The sequence below is a fragment of the Eurosta solidaginis genome, chromosome X (assembly GCF_040869045.1).
Source record: "Eurosta solidaginis isolate ZX-2024a chromosome X, ASM4086904v1, whole genome shotgun sequence".
Lineage (NCBI taxonomy): Eukaryota > Metazoa > Arthropoda > Insecta > Diptera > Tephritidae > Eurosta > Eurosta solidaginis.
Window position 1 is genome coordinate 81,300,652 of NC_090324.1, and position 9,609 is coordinate 81,310,260.

Consider the following 9,609-nt stretch of genomic DNA (forward strand, 5'->3'; position numbering starts at 1 on the left):
TCCCTCCGTATTATTCGCTTCATCTATCTCCATCTTCGTCTCATTCTATCTCTTTCGCAGTCTCCTTCTTTCTTTTCTCTTCTCTCAAGTTTTTCTCATTCTTCTTAATATCTTATTACCAGTCCCAGAAGTTTGTATTTATTTTGATCCAGTCCCACTCCGAGTCTCAGTCTCAGTCCCAGTCCTAGTCCGAATCACAGTCCCAGTCCGTCTCTGGTCTGATGCGCGGAAAAAAGCATCGTAAATAATAATATAGGCGAATTTATATACCAAATGTCAGGCAAATCGAATAGGACGTATGTAAATAGGTATGTGGGTATTATTAATTCTTTTCTTTATTTCGGCTTCGCATGCATATTTATCAGTTTTGCCAGGTTGATGCGACTAAACCGAATATCACAATGAAAATTACTTTAAAGCTCTCAGCAACAGCTTTCATTTGATATCCATAATACACACACATTCTAGGGGTATCCGGGTTCATGTTTTGGCCTATATCTCAAGACCCTAGTCACCCAGCGGCATGAAGCTTACTCTGTACTAAAGCACACATCGACAGATTCAATTTGATATCCATAATTTAAAAACAGATCCTAGTGTTACCCTGATGCATGTTTTGGCCTTTATCTCGCGACCCTAGTCACTAATAGGTATGAAAACTACCCTGTACTAAAGCACTCATCAACACCTTTCATTTGATATCCATATTGTATAAACACATTCTAGGGGTGCGTGGGTCCATGTTTTGGCCTATATCTCGAGAACCTAGTCACCAATAAGTATGAAAACTACCCTGCACTAAAGCGCTCATCAACAGCTTTCATTTGATATCCATATTGTATAAACACATTCTAGGGGTGCCCGGGTCCACGTTTTGGCCTATATCTCGAGACCCTAGTCACCCAGGGGTACCAAAAATACCCAGTAACAAAGTACTCATAAACAGCTTCCATTTGATACCCATATTGTACAAACACATCCGAGGATTACCCAGGTCCACGTTTTGATCTCAAGACCCTAGCCAGAACGGGATAAAAAGTATCATATGTCCGTTCACTGGATCTAAGCTACCTCTGCACCAATTTTCAGCCAAATCGGTTCATCCGTTCTTGAGTTATGCGTACTGTAACTAACACCACTTTCTTTTATATATATAGATTTTGAATTTTTTCTAAAAAAAAATCATAACTCAAGAATGGCTAAACCGATTTGGGATTTCAAGATCAACTAACCATCATCTCTACTTCCTGTATCTTTCCTAAAAATTTCATGGCAATCTTTCTATCCTTTCTCGAGTTATGGAGTGACAATCAAAATGTATACTTCTTTTTATATATATAGATACGTAAGCATTCGTTGAAATTTGAAGCCTCTAGCTCTTAAAATAGGGCAGTAATTATGAAAAGTTTCTTATCGGAACAATCGGTTGTGGGGATATATACTATATATACTACCGATCTCATCAATTTTTTCAGGCAACAATATGTGCAATATACGAAATTATATGGTGAAGTTTGAAGCTTCAATCTGTTAAATTGAGTAAGATATGACAAAAATCCTCTTTTTCTGAAAACTCGGTTGTATGGTGGATATATACTATGGTGGTCCGATCCGGCCGGTTCCAACAAATGTCTAATCGGACACCCAAATGCACCAGTTCACCAAATTTTATCAAGATATCTCAAAAATTGAGGGACTAGTTTGCATACAAACAGACAGACGGACAGACGGACATGGCTAAATCAACTCAGCTCTTCATCCTGATTATTTTGGTATACTTAATGGTGGGTCTATCTATTTTCCTGTAAGGACTTACAATTTTGGATTTCGTGACGAAATTAATATACCATTTCATTTTCATGAAAAGTATAAATCAGGTAGGTACTTTCTGTGGGGATGCAAAGTTTCAAATTTTTTGTGGTCTGCGTGTAAAAACTATGACTACGAATCACGCATTTCAACAATATATGACGTAAGCGTAACTATTTGATGAAATTTGATGAATTTTGAAGCTTCTAGCCGTAAAAAAGGGGCAAAAAAATACAGTTTATATGGGGTATATAATATATGTACCACCGATATCTATGATTTTTTCAGACAACAATATATGCTATACACGTAAGCATTTGGTGAAATTTGAAGCTTCTAGCTGTTAAAACGGGGCAGAAATTGCGCAAAGTTTCTTATCGGAACAATCGGTTGTATGAGATATATACTATATATACCACCGATCTCAATGATTTTTTCAGACAACAATATTTGCTATACACGTAAGTATTTTGTGAAATTTGAACATATCTAAACGATTTTTAAGATAAAGCTTTACGTTTTTTGTGGTCTGCATGTAAAAACTATGACTACGAATCACATATTTCAAAAATATATGACGTAAACGTAACTATTTGAGGAAATTTGATGAATTTTGAAGCTTCTAGCCGTAAAGAAGAGGCAAAAATGACAGTTACAGACAGTACTATATATATTCTATATATACCATCATATATATTATATATATCACCGATCTCTATGATTTTTTGACACAACAATATATACTATATACGTAAGCAATCGAATTTGAAGCTTATAGCTGTTAAAATGGGGTAGAAATTACGAAAAGTTTCTTATCTGAACAATCGGTTGTATGAGATAATAATATATATACAACCGAGCTCTATGATTTTTTCAGACAACAATATATGCTATATACGTAAGCATTTGGTGAAATTTGAAGCTTCTAGATGTTAAAATGGGGCAGAAATTGCGCAAAGTTTCTTATCTGAACAATCGGTTGTATGAGATATATACTATATATACCACCGATCTTAATGATTTTTTCAGACAACAATATATGCTATACACGTAAGAATTTGGTGAAATTTGAATCTTCTAGCTGTTAAAATGGGGAAGAAATTGCGCAAAGTTTCTTATCTGAAAAATCGGTTGTATGAGATATATACTATATATACCACCGGTCTCTATGATTTTTTTCAGACAACAATATTTGCTATATACGTAAGCATTCGGTGAAATTTGAAGCTTCTAGCTGTTAAAATGGGGCTAAAATTGCGAAAATATATATATATATATACTATATATACCACCGAACTTTATGAATTTTTCAGACAACAATATATGCTATCTACGTAAGCATTCGTTGAAATTTGAGGCCTCTGGCTCTTAAAATAGGGCAGCTGTTCGGCCGGGGTGCGTATGCTCCTGAGTCGTAGGTCGGCGCACCGGGGTCGATCTCAGTGGGAATATGGCGTGTAGAATAATGAAATAAACAAATAGACGAGAATTTCTCGTTATAAAGGATGATCTTTATTCAGTAAAGATAAATAGCTAGGGTACAATATTACCTGAGTATAAAACGGCAGAGATCGTTGGCGGCAGATGCGTGCTGGTTGGCTGTTGAAAATCAAAGAGGCCGGTTGTATAGCAAGCTACAACCGTTGACCCGCAAAATCCTCCGTTTTGGAGGGGAAAGGCACCCACACATCAACCCCGACATGCATATGCATGAGTGCTGACAAAAAGCACACATACACGTGCATGTACATGCATGCACATGCATGAGGGTGATGGTGTGGGTGGTTATAAATTAATTCGAGTATCGAGTATCGATTTGCAGAGTTGCATTGGAGGGGTCGCAATCAGATGCGGAAAAGTTAGGCATCCTGCCTAAACATGCCGGCCCCCCTTGCGATACGCAACATCGTTTTCCGCCAATGACCTCCGCTGAAACGAGAAAAATTATTATAAGACTTACACACTAAACTTAATCTAAATGAAGAGCTCGTCTGCGACGCAAAATGGCCGGGAATCCCTTTCGACTTGCTTAGCATGCCACCTGAGCTAAGATGAAAGAATTAGCGGTTATGAACAGTGAAGTGAATATTTCTTGCCATTGAATTATACATAATTCTTAAATATTGAAATTCAGAACGTAATATATCTATAGTCGATGGCCAGTAAGTCTGGACGAAGAGGCCGAGGTCTCCGTTCCAGAGTGGCACCATTTTTTGTTATTCTTTGGTTTTGTCGTTTCGGATGGAGAGGCCGAGGTCTCCATTCCAGATTTGCGGTTTTTTTCGTGTTGGTTGGACGAAGAGGCCGAGGTCTCCGTTCCAGACTCGCATTATTTTTGTTTGGGTTTATTCTGGGCTGGACGAAGAGGCCGAGGTCTCCGTTCCAGCGTCTATTGTATCGTGTCGCTATAGGGGCGACTGTGGCCTTTTATGGATGTGCCAGGGCGAGTGGCCGTGAGGTTGGTTGGGTGATGCACGTTTTCGCCGCAGCGCATGTATTTCGTCAGTTGTGTATTATATTATTACCCTACAAAACACCTGGTCACAAACCTACCCACGCCCATGCAAATGTGACTACGAATATAACCTGTCACCGTAAAATGACTAGTCAAATGACGTGGAGTGACGAGAGCGTTTTTGCAGAATAGTTAGTGCTGTGATTTCGAGCAGCTTATATATTTCAACATAACCAGCAAGATTGCGGTGTGTGGGAGGTTGGAGCGGACGTGATTCCAAGCCACCCGCGCAAAATTACTTGTTTTCGTGATACGCGTGGTGTTTTATTAACAAACGTACGTTAAAATGTGAATAAACCGAGTTTAAAACGAACCGTAGCGTGCCGGTGCTTACATGCAGATTGGCGATGCGTTCTTCCCGACGCGTTCTATCTGCACGTACCATTATGTTAAATGTACCATGCAACTCTGTCGTGTATTTCTGGGTTAGCTGACAGCTGGTATGGTGAATTTGTGGTGTGCGAGTATTTATATACATATGTATATGTATTTGCCTGCCCTTGAAAAAAAACTAGGTCACTGGGGCAGTAGCACACTAGGCCGGTAGAAACAGTTGACTTTTTCTAATTTCGGGACTTGGTCTTGTCGGGATTCTTTAATTTCGGGACTCGGATTGTTTTTGTACCGAAGCCCTTAATTCTGGAGGGCTCATGATGTTTGTTGTTGAAAACAACAAGTCCTGCCCCCCAGCCAACAAAAATCACTCAGTAGCGACGGCAAAAAACTCAAAATCAAATGAAAGCATAATTATGTTTAAATGAGGTTTGTGCTTTTGTTTTTGTGCGTGGGCATTTTTTTTTTTTTTTTCGAAGCCGATCCCGATTTTGTTTCTCTAGTGGTTTTCGGTACCAGTGTGCGTCATTTGATGCAGCACTAAAGAAAACAAGCAAATATAGGTACATATGTTGGTTGTACATATACCAACGGCAACGGGTTTTCGGTACCCGCGTGTATATACATACGTTGGTTATCCATATGCCAACGGCAACGGACAAAGCCAACGAACATCCATACACACGCCGTGTATTGAATGAACATTCCGATGAATTGAAACAACGGGGTTCACTGATTTTTTTCTCGTTGTCTTTTCTTTCACTGTGGCGCGTGGATGACGGCGGATCGGCAAGCAAAAAAAGAGGTGGGTAAAATTGTAAAATTGTATGAATTAATTTTACTGATAAATATCTTCCCTTTTTTTCAGGTAAAGCTTTTGGTGCCTTTTGTGGAAATATTAGATATACGGAAATATGGGTTTGAACTCAGGAGTCTGATAATGGCAACATTCTAACCATACATTAAGTGTACGGAAATATGGATTTCGACTCAAGGAGTCTGATAATGGCAATCTTCTAATCATACATTAAGTGTACGGAAATATGGATTTCGACTCAAGGGGTCTGATAATGGCAATATTCTAATCATACATCGCACATTGGAGCAATGCGCTCATTGGGTACGACTACGCATTGCGGCATGTTGTTTTGCCGAACATTCCAACATTGATGGTCATCGCTTGTGGCGGCAACCTACTTATAGTTGATATGGACGGCTTGAGAATTAAGCGCCGTAAAATTATTCAAGTATTTGCTATTGTCGGTGAGTCAAGTAGTTCTTACTTAGTGTAACATTCAACTTGTGAGGTTTCGACTTCAAATTCTCGGCATCTTGCTGAATTTTATAATTACTAGAAATTAGGTAACTTCTTTGTTGCTGGACCGAAACATATGTATCCATAGTTACTGAGTCCGCTACAAACACATCGGAGTACAACTCAATGCCTAGTGTTAAGATTAAGTACACAGAGGGAAGGGAAATACCGGCCGCAGCAAGCCCATTGACACCTAATGCTGATATGAGAATTAATCGTTTAATAGTTGATGGAAATTTACACTAGCATGTGTCCTGCCAACAGATGATGGCAGTGACTTTTAATCATTTGTGCCTTCGTGCGTCGAATCAGAACATCGAATAGAACGTAGTGATGAAGAGGACGTGGATGAGGTTTGTGTATATCCGGCATGCTTAAGAAGGATTACGGGGATGAGGAAGATTTGATTTTCCGCAAAAGACTGCGTAAACGTCGTTGTTGGGGGCTGAAGATTCTTCTCAAACAACCAATGTATATGGGCTGGTTGGATATAGCGTAGTCGGTCAACTCTGGTGCGACGTCATTGTTTTTCGTATTGACAAATTCATTATATGAAGTGAATGCGAAATGCATTACATTTCCACTTTGAGTTGTACATTTGATATTTATAGTGAAGGCAGTGTGCCAATATTTGTATACATTACGACTGAATAAACGCTTGTATGTTAAAGGGACTTGTCTTGTAATCTACCTATCGTATGTGCTTCGTGCACCTTTTTTCTTTATTGCCCCTGTATTTGCTACAAGCTGCGAGTCGCAAAATGAAGATAACATCTTCTAGTGTTCAGGATGCCACGGTTCACACATAAGGGGGTCATATTGAATGTTTATGCGGTTCCCATTCCTTTATTGTTCGTGAACCAAAGGAAAACGGTACGGTACCGGCAGCCAGCGCTAGCGTGAACATAAATTTACATTGCCCAATGAAGCGTAGACTCTCATCACTAGACAAATTGTTGTGAAAGTCTGCTAGTAGATTTTTAAGCATCTCCCGATTATTTAGGCAAGCTACCTACGAATCTAATATAATATACGTATTTTGTTAAATCCCTCACATAACTTGTTCGATCTGGCGTAGTAGTGGTGGAGTATAACAAGAGCCAGGCTGGTACTACGCAAACATACGTTTTGAGCTCATTCGTACGTAGCGGAAAATGGCTATGTCGACTAAAGGTCGATAGATAATGGAAACGATTGAAAATCTCTTCAATTCTTCGTTAAATAATACCCAATTTGGTTGGGTTTACCAGGTAACGGAAGATCATTCCAGTTCAGGTCGGTGGCCGATGCTTTTGAAAGAAGGTTTCTATCACCAATTCGAAGGTATTTTTATAGTGGTAATCGAATCGATAAGCATATCGCTACACTTAACTTATTCCGCCCGGATGCCGTGCACGGTAGTTCATACGGTGTTACGTTTATGCTCCCGGAGATGTTTTGGGGTAGCCGAGGGATATAAAATGAAGACGAAAGCTGCCAGCGAAGCAATCAGCCAAAACCGTTTGAAAATGTTGGTATTGACACCAAAGCGTTTTATCGATTGTTCTGCTTTGAATGTACTCCGAAACATGCCAGGAAGAGACTTGGCTTATCAGACTGCCTTTCAAGCTTTTTATTTTTCCAAATATCGAACCGAATAAGGTGGACCTGCACAATTTAGTCGTTGCAAAGTGTGCGCTGGTATTTACTAACTAAGCTTTAAATGCAATATTGAAATTTTCCAAGCAAATATTTTTTTCACATATGAACAGGTGATCCAAACTAAGTAAGCTTATTGCATCGTGCAATACTTTTTCCAATGATATCTTCTTCGATTTCAGGGGGAATTGGTGGAATTGGGGAATTCGCAGTTCTTTTGGGAAAATTTTTTTTTTTTTGTAACTACGACGAGCAGTCCACCCACGTACCTGCTTTTGTAATAATGTAACAATATGAGGAATCATTTCGTTACGTTGTTGTTCCAACGTGAACAATGTTTTAGGTGACCTCAGTAATCATTGCATTCATTGTATGAATTGCAATTAATTCTGGAAATCGGGCTTATGGGCATGCTTCTCAGTTTTACTAACTTTAGCTATAGGATTCGTCGATGAGGTATGGGATGATGCAGTGCTGAGTCGTTGTATTATTATGTAATAGTACAATACCAATACCGATTACCGAGAATATGGGTAGTAGCATTAATATGGGAATACCAAGTTCACTCACCGGTAATTCAGTTAATGTTTTTAATACAGTCGAAACCATAGATTCAGTTAATTCCATTACTGAGAATTTGCTAGAAGTAACTGTGTTGGATTCTGTCACTAATTAGATTTATTGATAATTTGTATCACATTATGTGTTTTATGTACGGAGATACATCCTACACAGGCAATATGTATTCCGCATGCTTATTCGGGTTTGCGTGCATGTGATTTGGTCTAATTTTAGAATTTGTCTTTTCATGTTAGTTTAAGCTCGTCAAACTAAAAATACCTTGCCCACACCTTAGACCTCAATAATGGGTGTTGAAAATATAAGAAACACAATTTAACAAAGGTTTATAATGCTCATGATCAAGGCGAATTTAGTACCAATGCAAGTAGATTCGCTCTGCTAATGCTTTCAATTATGTTCTTGTTGAGTGTTAATGCAAGAGTTTTGATTATTTCTAAAAGATTTCGTTTATTCCTTCTCAATTCTGTTGTGACCTTTTTTGTTGATTTATTCATGAATCTAGTAACTACGCCATGATCTATTAGTGTGGTTGAGTCTAGGCTTTATGGAAAGTGCGCACCCCAAATAATCATGCGCTTTCGTAAACCGCTTTCGTAAACCAAGAATTTCCCATTTCAGGAGTGGTCACAAAGAAAGCCGTATCTTAGAGTCACTCAAGAACGTAGGTTCTCAGACTGCGTATCATTAATTCCCAAATGCACGGGGCTTATGCTCTGATAGGGAGTATTTGAAACAAATTTTGAAATAGTGTATTTGCGAATAAAACTCTAATGTCCGGCATTCTTCAATCAACTTCTGAAAAAATTAATATGTCCTTCCAAAACCTGTTGGCATTTACAAATTTAGTATTATTATTATTACATTTTTTTGTACAATGATGTGACCGCATATTTAAAATAAGGCTGTCCGTATTCCTTGAATAAAATTCTGTTGGTCTCGTGCCTTTGGCCGAGTGTGTAGGTGTTCTGTCATCCTCGCTCGGGGTGAGCGAGTGAACTTGGAGTTTAATTTTTGAAAATTCAAAAATAAGTGTTTTGTGGCAGATGGGTTCGCCCTTCTGTTGTAGAATTTTATGATGTCCTCGTTATGGGATAACGAGTGAATGGGATGGTTTCTGGTGTCCTCGCTCTGGGGAGTGAGTGAATTTGGGTTATTTGCAAAATTAAAAATAAGTGCTTGGTGGCAGACGGGCGATCTGATTAGGATAGTTGGTTGGCCTCGTTCCGGGTGAACGAGAGCTTGGTTTGATTTTTTTTTGAACGTAGGAATATGGAGGAACGGAAGTGTTTGTTAGGAGCTCGTCACCTTCTCGCAATCCGTATCTTCCGGGGGAAGAAGGATCAGTTTGACCAAAGGTCGTCTGACTTGACACTTCTCGGTTTTGAGGTCGACTACGCGTACTCGGTCATCTTCGCCG